The sequence below is a fragment of the Cetorhinus maximus genome, chromosome 1, assembly GCF_964194155.1.
Source record: "Cetorhinus maximus chromosome 1, sCetMax3.hap1.1, whole genome shotgun sequence".
NCBI lineage: Eukaryota > Metazoa > Chordata > Chondrichthyes > Lamniformes > Cetorhinidae > Cetorhinus > Cetorhinus maximus.
In genome coordinates this window covers 63,086,348-63,100,070 of record NC_135879.1, presented here as the reverse complement: position 1 = coordinate 63,100,070, position 13,723 = coordinate 63,086,348, and the positions used below count along the sequence as shown (strand labels likewise).

At 42.1% G+C, this 13,723-nt stretch overlaps 1 protein-coding gene and 1 non-coding gene across 3 annotated transcripts in view; both read left to right on the top strand.

Annotated features, from left to right (window-relative positions):
• The window catches only part of sh3d19 (SH3 domain containing 19), a 205,649-nt gene that overhangs the window by 80,204 nt on the left and 111,722 nt on the right, over positions 1-13,723 (top strand). The gene's annotated exons all lie outside the window — the stretch shown is intronic.
• On the top strand, positions 13,151-13,271 carry LOC144688861 (5S ribosomal RNA). The gene has a single exon (XR_013578496.1). It is a non-coding gene; the product is annotated as a 5S ribosomal RNA (ribosomal RNA).

Genomic DNA, 13,723 nt, shown 5'->3' with positions numbered 1-13,723 from the left:
AAAAACAGATTATCTGGTCATTATCACATTGCTGTTTGTGGGAGTTTGTTGTACACAATTTAGCTGCAGCATTTTCTACATTACAGCAGTGATTACACTTCAAAAGTACTTCATTGGCTGCAAAGCGCTTTGAGATGTCCAGTGTTTGTGAAATGTAAATGTAAGTTTCCCTTTCTTTCTTTCCATGCATGCTAGGAGCCTTTATTCCAGGGAAAAATTGAAAATGTGCCGACATGCAAACATATACACGCCAATTGTCTAAGTTCTAAGTTGACGATGTTTGAACTCATGATTATTTTTTACTGGGGTTAGAAGATGTCTATCAACCAATCAAATTTGTTGGAGGGAGGGGATGGAGGTATGAAGTCGGACTGAAATTATTTCCTTCGCTGTTGGAAAAACAGAAGTTACTGCAAAGGCTTGGTAGGTTCAGCAGCATCTGTGGAGAGGGCAGATAAGATATTTCAGGCATTCCTCATTCCCCAGAACTGGAAGTTATTATGGATGAACGGCTTTTGAAAAAAAATAACAAAAGGGGAATGGAGAAGAAATGCAACAGATCTACACATATCAGAAAATAAAAGGTGTGACCTGTAAAGAGCTAGGTGAAGAGTTGGAAATGATTGAATAGTAGGCTTAATATCAACACGATTCAATAGGAGGTGCAATAAAAGAAATCATAGAACTAAAAGATCTATATGAGACTCAGAATGCGTGAATAACTAAAGCAATGGGCAGTAGGCATATATAAAGGGAAACATAAACTAGAACAAACTTCAGTAGCAGAAGAACCTAGTACATACCAGGTTACCATGTCCGAGTCTTATTTCTTAAGATTTTTAAGAACAGTAAAATTTGAACTGCACAGCAAACTGATCACCATCTGAAATAAGATTTAAAAAACAGGTTAATCTGTTGGTATATTCCTCCACTCTCACCACCAACAAGAATTACGAGGAGCTCATAGATTTCTTTGTCAATAAGATTGAGATCATCCCATCAGCTGTCTCTGCCACTTCCCTTTCTTCATCTAGCCCAATGGGCCAAACTTCCTCTAATATTCCCCCTGCCCTAACCCTGAACTCTCATTGTTTTCTAGTTTCTTATCTATCCCGCTCATGCCTTCTCTCAGCTCATCTTGTCAATGAGACCCATCTCCTACTCCCTCAACCTATTACCACTAAACAGCTGACCACCCAACTTCCCTTCCTGGTGCTTGTACTAGCTAATATTGTTAATGGTGTTCTCTCCTCCAGTTCTGTTCCTCTCTTTCAAATCTGCAGTCATCACCTATCTCCTCAAAAAAACAACCCTTGACCTCTTTGTTCGTGCATAGTGGTATTGTCACTGGCTAGTATTCCAGATACCCAGGGTAACGCTCTGGGGACCCGGGTTTGAATCCCACCACAGCAGATGATGAAATTTGAATTCAATGAAAATTTAGAATTAAATGTCTGATCATGAAACCATTGCCGATTGTTGTAAAACCCCATCTGGTTCACTAAAGTCCTTTTAAGGAAGGAAATCTGCTGTCCTTACCTGGTCTGGCCTACATGTGACTTCAGACCCACAGCGATGTGGTTAACTCTTAAGTGCCCTTTGAACAAGGACAATTAGGGATGGGCAATGCTGGCCTAGCCAGTGATGCCTACATCCCATGAATGAATAAATTTTTTTAAAAACGACCTCCCTTTCCTCTCCAAAGTCCCTTGAACATGTTGTCACCTCCCAAATTCATGTCATCTTTCCCAGAACTCCATATTTGAATGCCTCTAATCAGGTTTATGCAACAGTACAACAGGGCTGAAACGGTTCATATCAAAGTCATAAGTGATATCCCATGTGCCCGCGACGAAGGTAAATAATCCCTTCTCATCCTTCTAGACCTGTCTGCTGCCTTTGACAGGGTTGACCACACCATCCTCCTCCAACGCCTCTCCACCATCATCCAGTTAGGTGGGACTGCACTTGCCTTGTTTCATTCTATCTAATATTATCTAGTTGTAGCCATTGAATCACCTGCATTGGCTTATCTGCTCACTTCCACACTGTTACCTCAGGTGTCCTCCAAACGCCTATCCTTGTCAATCTTACAATTCTCCATCTACACGCTGCTCCTAGGTGACATCATCCAAAATCACAGCATCAGTTTCCACATAAACACTGAAAACACCTTAGACCTACTCTCTCTATATCGTCAGGCTACTTGTCTGACAAATAGAGAGAGTGTTGGATGAGCAGCAATTTCCTCCAATGAAACATTGGGAAGACCAAAGCCATAGTTTTCAGTCCTCTCTCCAAACTCCTATCCCTAGTCACTGACTCCATCCCTCTGCCTGACAACTCGGAGGCTGAGCCAGACAGTTCACAACTTTGGTATTATATTTGACCCTCATGATGAGCTTCTGATCACAAATCTGCACTATGGCCAATTTTTACCTCTATAACATTGCCCGATTCTATCCCTGCCTCAGCTTACCTGGCGCTGATTCCTCATCATGCCTTTGTTACCACTAAATTTTACTATTCCAATCCAATCATGGCTGACCTCCAACTTCCTATCCTCCATAAACTTGAGCTCATCCAACTGTGCTGCTTGAGTCCTAACTCACAACCTTTCATACTTGTACTTAGTGATCTGCCTTGCCTCGATTTTAAAACACTCACTCTTGGGACTGAATTTTACACTGGGAATCGGGTGCTTGCCTTCAAGAGCTGCCAGGCAATCAAATGTCCAGCAGTTCCCTTTTCCCAGCAGCACCACTGGGAGTGATGGTCATTGCTGGGACTGCAGCGAGTCCCGGAGGGAAGTGATCTGCGATGAAGCCCAGATGAAGGCAAGTCCAGGATCTCACCAGGGCCAGGCTGGCAGGCCCCAGGGTGGGAGCTGAAGTGGGCAGAGTTGGTGGCAGGGGGGAAGCGCAAAGGTGTGGGAATACCTTGGGGTGGCCTCCCATAGACAAAGGGGAGTTGAAAAGGACCGCCCCACCCCCCCCCCCCCACACACACACACACACTCTCCCTTTTCCAGCCACCAGTCTACCAGGTTTCACTTGCCATGCTGGACGCGGTGCCAGCGTCTCCCATTGTGGGTAAAATCCCAGTAGTGACAGGAGAGGACCTTTATTTAAGGGTCTCAATTGGGCCACAGACGAGCTGGCCGCCTGGCCACACCCCCACTGTCTGCCCTGCTGCTGGTAAAATTGCAGCAGGAGTGGGTAGGCAGCAGGAACAGAGCCACTGGCATGGTGTCCAATTTTACACACGCTACCACCACCCCCCCCCACGCTATCCTGTTCCAGTTCCCACCAGAAAAGGATAGCTGGGGGCAGGGGTGGCCTTAAAATCCCAACCTTGATTTCAAATCCTTCCAGTAATTTCTTTCAGTTCCCACATCCCACTGAGATATCTGTACTCCTCTAATTCTGACTTCCCAGATTTTAATTAATCCACCATTATTCTCTTTTAAGATGCACCTTTAAAACCCACCTGTTTGACCAAGATTTTGGTCATCTGCCCTGCTGTCTCCTTATATGGCTTGGTGTCAAATTTTGCTTTGTAACACTCCTGCACAGCACTCTGGAGCATTTTATTACACGGGAGGTGCAGTATAAATACAAATTGTTGTTATCTTTATCAGTGCTTAGTTCTAAGGTCTGAAAGTCTGTTTCAATAGTGGTGACTTGTGTCATCTCTCCTGAAGTTAATTAAAATTAAAAATAGTTTGAAATTAATTGACTGTAAAGTACTTAGATATCCTGAGTTCCTTAGGTCGCTACATTCCTTCATTCTTTAAAAAGTTAAATCAATATGCCCTCAGTTAGGGTAATCCCTCATCTGACACTTGGCTGCCATGAGAATGGAACAGTTTGAATAGCTGGCTAGTTTTGTCCTCTGAATGTAAGGTTTGCACCCTTTACTGTTATTGTAGTTGTAACTTTCAAGAGGTTCAGTTCTTAAGTTATCATGACGTATCTCAGATTAGACCTGCGATAAATGAAAATGACCCATATAAAATTACATTGAAGTCCTTTAAAATTACTCCCATTTTAGTATTTTAAAAATCTAATTGTTCTTGGGAAATATTTTTGGCTTTAAAAGCAGCATTAATTCTTTCAAAAGATAATTCTCAAGATGTGGGCTGAGCTGACGAGTGACATTTGTTGCTTATCTCTGAATTAAAGTTGGTTCTAAAATGCCAGAAAATTCACAAAATCATGCCAAAAATATGTTTGTAGGCGGTGAGGTGGGAATTTGTCAAGGAGAAAAATCCCAAGTTTCACTATAAAATGAATCTCGAGCCTTTAGCGCGCACATTCGCATTAATTTCTAAATCCACTGTCATTGCAAACTGCACTTTTGTGTTCTCAAGTCTTTTTTGTGCTCCTTAAATAGCAGTGACAGAATGTTTACTATATCTGAAACTTATGATGAGTCTGGGTCCTGCTGCAATTTCAATCTTTTTTTCAGATGTCTTAAGGCCAATATTCAGTACTGCTTTGGATCTTCCAGCTTCCTTGGCCACTTCATCAGTTTTTTTTAGATTGATATTATGCAAGCAAAGGGGAAAAATATAATCTGTTTTGGAATAAGCTTTTATATAAAGACTTGAGTCCCCACCTTCTTGGTGCTGAGTCTAGAAGATGCTTTACATTTTGTTGTCTCTACTGAAGGGCCAGTATTCAAATTAACTTCCAATACTGCTTGGCAATGGAAATACTTTCTGCACATGGTTTACTAGGCTCCTTCATGGAGCTACCTCCCTATTGGCTATGGGCACAAACAAAACCTGAATTAATGTAACACAGGTTCTGTTTGACCATGCATCACTTTTTTAAAAAAGAAACTGTGTTGGATTTCTCAAGCTCAGCAATAGAAGTCAAAACCTATGACGTGAAGTTCACTTGCACTTTGTTCACTCATGACAACAGTAAAAATAAAGTTACAGCAGCCAAAAAAACTATGGGTTGACAGTCCAACTGTGTCTCTTTAATCTCAAACTCTTCCATTGTCATCAATGCTGCACCAGCTTTTAGGAGTCCTTGTGAATGCTTAGGCCTCTGTACTGAACCATGTCAGATCAAAGGTTGAACCTGGACCTTAATGACCTGTATGACGCAATGTCTTATTGCTTGACATGTTTATACATTGAACTATTTGAGATCTCTGTCCTATACACTTCCATTTCCTTTAGCCTTTAAATGCACAGTAACAATCTTTATGTGCGAAGTTTAAGAGTTAATGGTTCTTGGATAGTGAGCAACAGATAAGTCATAAATTTATAGTCCAGTAAGGTTTTCTATGTGTAACAGATGTTTGAAGCATGCAAAAAATGATTCATAAAGCACAAAGCCAAAAAAACAGATGTACCACTTAAAATGAGATTTTTTTGCAGATTGCCCGAATCACTTAATTGCTATAAGTTTATAACAAAACTCAATCTCGGCAATTTTGTGTATCACTTGCATGGATAGATGGAAAGATTAGAAATTTGAGTAGTAGTCCACATTTGTCCCGTTCCCAACACATGGGTGGAAGGAAAAAAAAACAAATTTGCACTCGCTGGTAAAGCCTGACATATGATACTCTTTCCCAGAAGCCTATGGAGATTATCAGTGTCCTTCCATTTGCCCTCTTTCCTCCCCACAAACCCAGCAACTGAAGAAACCTTCTAGAGAATGAAATTCCATGGTAGAGGAAACACAAAGGAAAATAACCACATTTATTTGAATTATTTAACCCTCATTTTATGGGCTCTTTGTTCCTTCATTTGAGATGGGGAAGCGGGATGTTTTTTGTCACCGATTTCTCTGCAGCTGTTGTCAATGTTGAACCAGATATCAGTTGAAAGGAGGTGGATGTTGATGACACATAACCATTGAAAATGGTCCAGAGTCGTTTGTAGTGGGCAGTTATGCTTGAATACTCATTTAGGGTGGGTTCAAACTCAAGCCACATTCTACAGTTCAGTCTACAGTTCAAAAATCGAAAATAAAATAAGTAAAAGTAAAACGACATGGCAACTCGTCTTAAGTACTGAGCAATTTGCAAATGCAAACACTGCAACAGTTGTAGAACTGGTACTCTCAGGGCTACATTTATAGCATTTGTTCAATTATTTTATTTACCAGTATTCTCCTGAAGATGCAGAGTCTTGTCTAATTTGATCCCATAAGTGCCAGAAGCTCTTTCGTACTGCAGCCAAGGCTGTTCAATAATGAACCATAACACAGGCGAGCCCAATCTTGACTTCACCAGTCAGTATTTTTTTAAAAAATGAAGAATCCTGGCTGATATTCCCCATGCCCTCCCCTGCCGCCATCCCAGGAACCCTAGGGCTAATTACAGCGCACACATTGCTATCCCAACTTTGATCAGCTGATGGTGCCCAAACTGACATTTGAACTGAGCATCTTCTGGCAGATTGTTAGTTTCTGAGGTTCAGACTATCACCCACATCATTTGGACGAGTTCAATCGAGAGCTAATGGTATATTTATAGAATCGTAGTGCAATGGCCTCTGCTTTTGGGGGGAAAAAACTATATTTAATGTTAGGGTGATGGTCCCTTTTAGAACCAGGTTTCTCTGGAAGATGATTTCTTGCAAATAAAAACAACTTGCTTCCAGTAACTGATCATGTGATCAAGCTGCCTGGGAGATGAGCAATAGTAAAGCAGAAGGGTAAACAAAGAGTTAATTACAGGAGGGAGTAGATTCCTATGTGCAGTTCTGTTTTCAAGCAGTTTAGTTTAGAACAAGTTAGTTGGAGGGAATTTCTCATTTAAACAGTGCTCAGTTGAAATTCTGTGTGCTGGAAAAAAAAAAGCCTTGATAACCAAAGAGCTTTATTAACAGTGAATTGAACTTCTGGAATAGCCAAGCTGAGAAAAGAGAGAGTTCCTAGGTGTCTAAGCTTAAGATGCTAGTCGTGTTGAAGTGGGAGTCTACAACCAAGACACGGTTGAAGGAGGTTTGCAGGGACAACCTTACCGGAAGCAAATGGAAGGGCCAAGAAACCCTTATACAAATCTTTGAAACATTACTCAGAACAAGTAGTTAATCTTCCAATTTCTGTTAAATATCTGACTTGTGGTTTTGGGTGAAAGTCAAAAAGGTGTAGAAGAAATTTTGAGTTAAGCAATTTGATTTAGAGTATAAATAACTGTTCATTGTACTTTTAGTATCTGTAAGGTGACTGACTAGTTAAGATAGTGTGTAGTTATTAGTGTTCATGTCTTTTGACTTTTGTGTAGTAAAATTCTTTCGTTTCCAACAGTGAACCTTATGGCTTCATTCTTTTAGTGAATGCCTGGGTTTTCGGATTTAAAAAAGAACTGGCCTCTAATGAGATCATAACAATAGGAATTTCAAGGCAGAATGAGGCTGTTTGATACCCATGCCAATTTTGGACCTATCTGTTGTAATCCCATTTCCCCACTTGGCTTATACCATTCCCTCTAACGTAAACCAGACAGAGAACAATGTCCTAATGAATTGAATAACAAGGGAAATAGGGGGCACTTTAAACGAAAGCAGCGGGGTTGGGAAAATTCAGGAAACAGTAAATTCAGAAAAAGTAAGAGAAATATTGAGGCTGTAGAACAAAGCGATTTGGGGGGAAAAAATCAATACATTGGGTCAGGAAGGGACAAAGGAAATTGGACATTAGTGATTAGGGTAACATCAGGGAAGAACAGAAAAATATTATAGCTAAAGACACTATATTTCAATATGTGAAATATTAACAACCAGATAGGATAATTAAAGCACAAATAGGATTTAATGAATTTGATCTGATAGCCATTACAAAAACATAGTTGCAGAGTGATCAAGGTTGGGAATTAAATGTTGCAGGATACTTGACCTTTCAAAGAGATGGACAAAATGGAAAAGGAGGAGGGATTATCCTGAGTTACTCAGCAGTGTACACTGGTCATTGTGCAGTTTATTTTACTTCTTTGTGGTCTGTTGATGTCTGAGCCAGTGCCTGCTCTTGTGTGCCTACTGTAAACAATGCTTTTAATGGTGTGCAATGTGTCTGGTTTGGAAACACATTGAACCCGTGGTTACATCGTTGGTTTGCAGCAGTGCAAGTGCTGCAGAAGGAAGTTTTGGTCCTGAATGGTTTGACTGGTTTAGCCAGAAGGCTGCAGGTTTCATTCTGATTTGCACTAAGTCAACTTATCTTAGTTAGTATGGTGCTCGAAATAATCACCTAGTGACTTGGAACACAATCTCAGCACCGAACAGATCTTCCATCCTTTTTCAGCTTTCTAAACAGAGAATTTTCTCTTGTGACATCCCCTGGGTCTCAGATACATCTTTTGTTCCAGTAATTTCTGAAATTATTGCCGCCTCTTGTCTTACGCAACCATATTTCGTGTCATTCAATCATCTCTTGACTTCCACCCAATCACAGACCGTTCTCTTTTACTCTCTCAATACCCTTTTCCCAGATTCTGTTCTTCTATAAACCACTTCTTCTATAATCTGTAACATCTTCCAGTTCTGATAAAAGGTCATTGACTTGAAATGTTAACCCTACCTTTGTTTCTCCACAGATGCTGCCTGACCTGCTGAGGATTTCCAGCATTTTTTGCTTTTAATTCACTTTGGGTTTCTATAACTGATCTCTGTGGTTACATCTGCTAGAAGTGCATGTATGTGGGTATTAAGTGGGGTGCAATGCTCCCCAAGGTCAAATAGTGTACTGATACTATGCCAAAGATCATGCATTAATAATGGTCACTTGACCAAAATACTGGAAATGCCTGGTGCTCATTGAACCATAGCCTAGCAAGAGTCGATGCTTTATGTAAAGGAGGGAAGAAAGTTAGAGGGGAAAAATGAAGAGGAAGCATCTTTCTCTGCGCTCATTGAAAACAGTGCCGTGTTTATGTTAAAATACATTGTTGCCTGGATACTTAAATTGGGAATGCAAATCATTTCAAGGTGTGCTTAGAGCAATCAGGATGACTGTGCTGAAACTGAAGGTAGTTTCTTTTTTGTTTGACAGAGTAAGTACATATTTCAGCTGTTGGTGGTTAGTTTTTTTTCTGAAACATCTCCACCCTATACTTGAGCAGCTGCACCACATGCTTTTCACATCAGGCCAATTGAACATTGCACTGACAGCATGGACGTACTGCAAGAGCAACATTGCTGTTCCTAACGAAAATTGCTGCTTGAAGATTTTAATTAAAGTAGATGTTTCATTTCACATCTATATAATTGTAACAATAGGCGCCTCAGATTTTAACACACACATGCATGTGTTCAGTTTGTACTTGGGTTGCTGTCTTTGGAAGAGACTATTTGTATTCAAATGACATGTAACTGTACTGTTAGCTTCACTAACATACTTAATTTTCTTTTCATATTATTAACCTCCTCCTGTACTAGAGGCCTTGGTCCTTTGCCTATATATTTCAATAAATAAAAGTTATATAGGTTATTAAACCTTGATCATATTTTTGAGTCTTTTTACCGCTTTTAGAATACAGTAACTAGTTATTGTGTTGAAATCTGACATCTGCCCGTTTTTAACTTTAAATGTTCCACGGTCGAATTAGAAAAATGGGCAGAATCTTTGAGCAGAGCTGATGTTTTATGAATAACTTACCCCCTCTTCTCCTTCCCCTTACTCAACTCCAAGAAAGGAAATTTTCGACTAATTTATGTGAATGAAATGAACACCACATAGAGCTGTAACTTCTGATGGAGTGGCAATTGAGACGGATTATGACTCCAATTAAAAGTTATTACCTAAAAGTCCAGCCAATCCTAGCTTGCCTGACCTTGCAACTCATGCTGGGTGTCAGGCAGGTATAATAATTTTCATAGCGTTATTGGAATTTATTGTAAAGTAAAGTAATAAAAGTGGGGCCTGTGTCTATGGGTGTGTATGTGACTTAATTGAATTAAAGGCAGCTGGTCTGAAGGCTTTTATTGTATCAGAAGATAAGCTAGGTTTGAAATATTAAGTAGGTAAACATGGGGGAAGTTTTAGAATGTGAGGTGTAAAAGAAACATTTGCATTTTTAAATAAACCAGACTAGCTTGAATTCAAAAGAGGGAGTGAAATGTTACACCTAACCAGGAAAAATTAAGAAACAGTGTGTTTCTTTTTCCCAAAGATTACTGGTAAGATTAGTACTATGAAAGATTTTATTATTAGAGGTGAAGTCCAAAGACATGGTGAAACAATAGGAATTTGCATTCAAAGGGGAAAATATGTATAAAGGAGAGAAGGTTGTGTGCAAGAGAAGACATTCTAAGATCTAACACAAGTGTGAAAAGCCTGCAGCATCTAAGTCTCAAGCTGCTATCTACAAGGAACTGAAGCTGAGAAAAAGTCACTTGGGATTTGACTATTCAGGGTATTGTGTATTACTTCGCCTGAGTCTTTTAGAAGCTGTGTATCTTACTCTTGCCTTAACCGAGGTGTAACTGGGGTTTAGATTAATTAGGGGATTTAGAAGCTATCATAGTAGTAATTTGTAGATCTATGTACGTGCTTAAAATCATTTATTCTATTAATAAAGGTTTAATTTAGTTTTGTAAGAAACCTATGAGACTCAGTGGCTTTATTACTACTGAATTTGAAGCCCACATCTCAAAATAAGTACAAATTGCAAATAGTTGTGGCAGCTGCTTCAAGTTTCCCTCTGGGATTTGGGCAGCTTGGCATTCATCATCCACCTGCCATAACACCTGGTGAGATCTGGGCACTGCAGCATGTCTCTGGGGCCTAGCATTGAGGGTTGTAGAGTTGAAGGCTGGGCCTTGCAGGGCGGGGGAAGAGTTGGCCGGGCCTTGGAGAGTGGCGGAGGAGTGCAGTTGGCTGGGCCTTGGGGATGGGGGGTCGGTTGGCCAGGCCTTTTGAGGGGGGGGGTGGGGGGCGGCTGGGCCTGGGGGGGTGGGTGTCATCCTGCCTGGGTGGGGGGGGTGGGTGTCATCCTGCGTGGGTTTGGGGGGGGGGGGGGCAGTGTGGGTGAGTCCCTTGAAGTGAGGGAGGTGGTGTGGAGCCCTGTTGGGGGTGGGGGGTGGTAGTGGTTAGTGTAGGTCTGTACAATAGTTACCCAGAAGCTAGAAGTGGTTTTAATTCTAACTTTTTCTAAGTAACTATTGATGTAACACAGTCGGAACCATCCAAAGTTTGTGATTTAAATCACAATTTTCGGATGGTGCCCAGCGCAGGGCAATTGCCTATCAGAAGTTTGCACTTCCCGGGCAATTGCCGTGCAACCTTTACCTGGGAACTTCAGGTGGGAGGCTTCCCAGCGCTTTTTTGGGATACCCCCAGATACAACACCCTGGAGCTTGAAAATTACGGCCCATAGTGTCAAAACAGAAGTGGTGGTAGAAAAGGTGTATTTCAGTTCACTAGTTAGATGTTATAAACTGTAACACCTCTTTTCCATTGAACTAGAACATAAGGAATTACATTGTGCAGCTGCCTCAATGACTCTGAGTGGCTGAGCAATAAGAAAGACTAGAAAGATCTGGGGTTTGATTCCTGACTTGTGCTACGTTAACTATTCTCAGAGGTGCTACACTTGAGAGTATTTCTGTGCATTTGTGTGCTTTTTTTTATTCATTCATGGGATGTGGGCTTTGCTGCCTGGGCCAGCATTTATTGCCCATCCCTAGTTGCCCTTGAGAAGGTGGTAGTGAGCTGCCTTCTTGAACCGCTGCAGTCGCTGTGGTGTAGGTACACTCACACTGCTGTTAGGGAGGGAGTTCCAGGATTTTGACCCAGCGACAGTGAAGGAATGGCGATATATTTCCAAGTCAGGATGCTGAGTGACTTGGAGGGGAACTTCCAGGTGGTGGTGTTCCCATCTGTCTGCTGCCCTTGTCCTAGATGATAGCAGTCGTGGATTTGGAAGGTGCTGTCTCAGGAACCTTGGTGAATCCCTGCAGGGCATCTTGCAGATGGTACACACTGCTATTACTGTGCATCAGTGGTGGAGGGAGTGAATGTTTGTGGATATGCCATACAAGTGGGCTGCTTTGTCCTGGACAGTGTCAAGTTTCTTGAGTGTTGTTGGAACTGCACACATCCAGGCAAGTGGGGAGTATTCTATCACACTCCTGACTTGTGCCTTGTAGATTGTGGACAGGCTTTGGGGAGTTAGGAGATGAATTGCTCATCGCAGGATTCCTAGCCTCTGACCTGCTCTTGTAGCCACAGTATTTATATAGCTAGTCCAGTTCAGTTCCTGGTCAATGGTAACCCCCAGGATGTTGATAGTGGGGGATTCAGTGATGGCAATGCTATTGAACATCAAGGGGCAATGGTTGGATTATCTCTTGCTGGAGATGGCCATTGCCTGACACTTGTGTGGCACGAATGTTACTTGCTGCTTGTCAGCCCAAGCCTGGATATTGTCCAGGTCTTGCTGCACTTGGACATGGACTGCTTCAGTATCTGAGGAGTCGCGAATGGTGCTAAACGCCATGCAATCATCAGCGAACATCCCCACTTCTGACCTTAGGATGGAAGGAAGGTCATTGACGAAGCAGCTGAAAATGGTTGAACCCAGGACACTACCCTGAGGAACTCCTGCGGTGATATCCTGGAGCTGAGGTGACTGACCTCCAACAACCACAAGCAATCCTCCTTTGCGCATGTGTCTATCTGCCTGTCTAGCTCTGAGAGTGTTGTAGGTGACAGGATATACACTCACTGGCTCAGACTTCAGGCCCAAGGTATTTTAATTCTGGGGCTTTTACTTCTGGGGCTTTATCTGCATGTCACTGATCAGCTTCATGTCTGAAATGTGAGGGAAGCAGCAGCTGGCCAGTGGGCAGGAGTAGAGGTTCAGACTGCCAGAGACTGCTGGCCGTCAGCAAAGGCAAGTTCACTGGCCACTAGGTAAGTTGTGGGGAAGGGGCTTCGGAAGTATTCCTTAGAAGGGAAAATGGAAGTTAGAGGCAGAAGAGATGGGGACTTTCCTTGTGAGACTTTGAGAAGCACTCCTTATCCAAATCGCACAAATGAAGGAATTCAAATAACTTGGCCCTCCCGGTACATGCTGAGCTACTTTAGGCTGGTGGGAAAATCATGATGGCTCACCCACTCAGGCCTGAGTTAAAACCTGATTGGGGTTCTAATGATCTAATTAGTATAATTTTGAGGGTTCTGCATGTGGCCATACTAGTCTGAAAAAACGCCCGATCTCGTCTGATCTCGGAAGCTAAGCAGACTCAGGCCTGGTTAGTACTTGGATGGGAGACCGCCTGGGAATACCAGGTGCAGTAGGCTTGAGGTGTCAGCTGTGGCTCAGTTCATAGCACCCTCGCCTTTGAATCAGAGGGTTGTGGGTTCACGTCCCACTCCCGGAAACCAAGAACTGTGATTGTACTCGAAAAGAGTTGCAATCTGTGACTGTTGATAACTCGAAAGAGTTTCTAGCCAGTGTTGAGGTGTCAGCTGTGGCTAAGTCCATAGCACCCTCGCCTTTGAATCAGAGGGTTGTGGGTTCATGTCCCACTCCTGGAAAACCAAGAACTGTGATTGTACTCGAAATAAGTTGCAATCTGTGACTGTTGGTAACTCAAAAGAGTTTCTAGCCAGTGTTGAGGTGTCAGCTGTGGCTCAGTTCATAGCACCCTCGCCTTTGAATCAGAGGGTTGTGGGTTCATGTCCCACTCCCGGAAACCAAGAACTGTGATTGTACTCGAAAGAGTTGCAATCTGTGACTGTTAATAACTCGA